We start from the raw sequence: 3,213 nt of genomic DNA, 5'->3' as shown, positions 1-3,213 counted from the left end.
GATTAAGGACATCCACAATTTTTTTACGCAAGTTTTAAATAGTGGATTATGGCAAATAGCGAAAGAATCGTTAGCACGCTAACTAGTGTTATAGCGCGTTAACTGGTGGGAATCGACTTAGCATGATGCACCTCTAAACGCTATAGCGCCGAGATATTGCGATGTTTGAAAGTATGGGTTTACAAAGATGCTATGAATAATATAGTTTCAATCCAACAGGGTTGTTATGTGTAATCACATGCATCACCATAAATAAACTGGGAAAAAATACAACTTGTCCATTATCAATATTATCAGTCAAGGAAATCATGTCATCAAATAAAAAAATCACTTCATAATATGTTTATATTATTGTTCCTTTAATGCATATATAGGATACACCGAGTCAGCTAGGCTGCCTGGATGTGGCGGCATCATACATCAAGAACCTCAAGGAACGGGTCGATGATCTACAACACAAGAAGGCCTCTGCACAAGCCATGGCTACCTTACTGGGAGTTAGTGGCATCTCGACGCCCACTATCACTGCTACCACGAGCAGCGGTGCGAGGTCACCAGATGGAGAAAAAAAATTGGAGGCAGCACCACGGGTAGTGGAGGTGCAGCAATATGACGATGCAAGCATGGAGGTGAGGCTGATATGCAGCACGGACAGGCCTATCAAGCTCCATGAGGTGATCACCATTCTTGAGGAATAAGGGGCCGTCATCATTAACGCTAATCACTCTGTTGCTGACAACAGAATATTCTACACTATACACTCCCGGGTACGTACATACACATGTTGCAAAACATAATGCGCACACGAGTCCTAGGATTAAGGTTTCGACCAATAAGTAATTATAGCAATAAAATATAGTTTATGTGGCATGAAAATTGTATCATTAAAAGCATTATTTGCTGATTGAAATGATTTTTGTGTCAAATATTATTTTTCCTTTTTGGAACCTTGGATCGATAGCCTTATAAAAAATATATGTTCATACTTATCTGACGGGTAATGTTAGTTTCTAAGGTAACATTAAACTGAAATAGCAACATATATACAAGTAGAAGGCACAAAAGAAAATATAAGAGAGTCCATGTGCGTATGTGAAACTGCTGAGCTATAGATTCCTCTCCAATCATTTTCTTAGGCTGTAGAACGATAGAAAGAAACGAAAGAAGGGGGAAAGCTAGCCTAGAAGTTCGAATTGATTTCCATCTTTCTTTACCCCTCTCTTGTGGCCAGAATGTATGTGCTAAATTCAATTAGATGCGGCTGCAAAAAAAATAGCATATTGTGATGGAGGATTTTCTATCTAAATATCAAATTATAAAGTTATCTACTTTGCATCAAATTAAGTTAACAAATTTTATAAATTTCTCTCTTGTTATTGTGCAGGCCTTCAGCACCAGAATTGGCATAGATGTTTCAAGAATTTCTGAACGAATGGGGGCATTGGTGTGATAGTAAGTCGATTTGTGTAAAGAGAAGAACAAAACCACTTAACTGTATAAATAAACATCCCACAAATGGTACATGATGTCTGTTCATTAATGACTATCATTAAGGATGAAAACACGTTAATTAACCACTTAACTGTATAATATTGGACTTTTTTGACACTGGTATAGTGTCAAAAAACTTCTTACATTATGGGACGGAGGGAGTAGTAAATGTGTTGAACTCACAACATGATCAATGTATGAAAAAAATGTTGATCAACCTTCGATCTATTATCTATAATTTATATTAACATGTTTTGGGCTATCATACCTTGTCCATTGATATTTCTCGATCGGTGCATGCAGCCTCTCCAACCAATAGCATATGTATTAGTACATCGCTGGACAACTTTTTTGGAAAATAAATATGCGGAGTGCACTCCATGTACTAATTGCTCGATATCTAAATTATGGTAAATGTTTGGTTGTGTAATTGCATGTTGGAGATGCATGAAAAAAATCCATGAGCTGTGCAATATGTATCCCGATTATCGACTGCGTGGCTGGGACCAAAAGAGCAGTGTGACTTAACAATAATTATTTAACTAAACGGCCGCAATTTCGCCACCACATATAAATATTAATTCCTTAGTTAGCTAGTGGTTCTGGCCAGATAAAAGAAATTCAACCTCGTGGACACACGAGGCCTTTTTTAGACTACATATATTTTGCACTTGCACGTCGAGAACAAATATATTGGGGAAAGGAACAAATACGTTCAACATCAAGACTTTGTCCTGACATTGACATCGAAGTTAATAATTCTTTGACAAAAAGCAAATTCTGGTTTCCAAACAAATAAAACTTTGTACGAAACATATGTGGATGTCAGGGTGCATATAGTAGAAAGATTTAGTAAAGTATGAATCGTGCCTAACAAATGAATATACTATCTATTGACTCACCAAATATATTGATGCTCATGTTCCAAAGAAAAGAGAAGTGATGGACGAAAGGGAGAGCTAGGCCGATGTATGCATGTAAACATGCCGAATGAAGATGTGATGGCCTTTGGGCCCGCTCCACTTCGCTTTCTTCCTCGACACAAGAGGGTGATTGGAATCAATCTACACGTCCATTTGTACATTTTTTATTTGGCGCGTGGAAGTGATTGTCGTATTATTTTTTTCCACATCAGTAATTCTTTTGGATTGTGATTGTTTCAGACAACGATAGCTCTGTAAAAGGCGAAATGTAACTTAATGAAAGACAACATGTGGAAGTTCACCGACCTTCCAAACATATTAAAAGTACAAGGATAAGCATGAACTGAGTCACAACAATTCTCAAGGCGTGGAGCTCACCGGCATGTTGAACTGATAAGCACTTGGTTGGCAGGGGCACCGATGAGTTAGATATAGATGCGTGGACAATCGACTGGATGAAGAGTGATTGGCATAAACTAATGTCCCACAACGCGGTTGTTGCACCATGTTTAATGGAATATTTTAACCGCATGCATGCATGTGGAACCATGGAGTGACCATGACAATAGTAGCCGATAGAGAGAAAACCCATAGATTTTATATGTATAATAATGTAAAAAATAAAACACACCTTCATATGTATAATAGGAGCCATTAAATATATATGATGGTGTCAGCAATTTTGGTTCTGGCACAAATCTGAAGTAGATACTAAAATAGTAAATTGTTAATATAAATATTTTGTATTTCTAATTTCTACACGAATTTAGAAAAAATAAACTTACAAAAACTCTCTATG

General features: G+C 37.1%; 1 pseudogene; it reads left to right on the top strand.

Moving 5' to 3' along the window:
* Window positions 1-374: 374 nt before the first annotated feature.
* LOC119347620 lies at window positions 375-1,450 on the top strand (annotated as a pseudogene).
* The last annotated feature ends 1,763 nt before the right edge of the window (window positions 1,451-3,213 follow it).

Source organism: Triticum dicoccoides, unplaced genomic scaffold (genome assembly GCF_002162155.2).
Source record: "Triticum dicoccoides isolate Atlit2015 ecotype Zavitan unplaced genomic scaffold, WEW_v2.0 scaffold70061, whole genome shotgun sequence".
Classification (NCBI taxonomy): Eukaryota; Viridiplantae; Streptophyta; class Magnoliopsida; order Poales; family Poaceae; genus Triticum; species Triticum dicoccoides.
The sequence above is the reverse complement of the archived record's forward strand: the minus strand, read 5'-3'. Positions and strand labels throughout refer to the sequence as shown.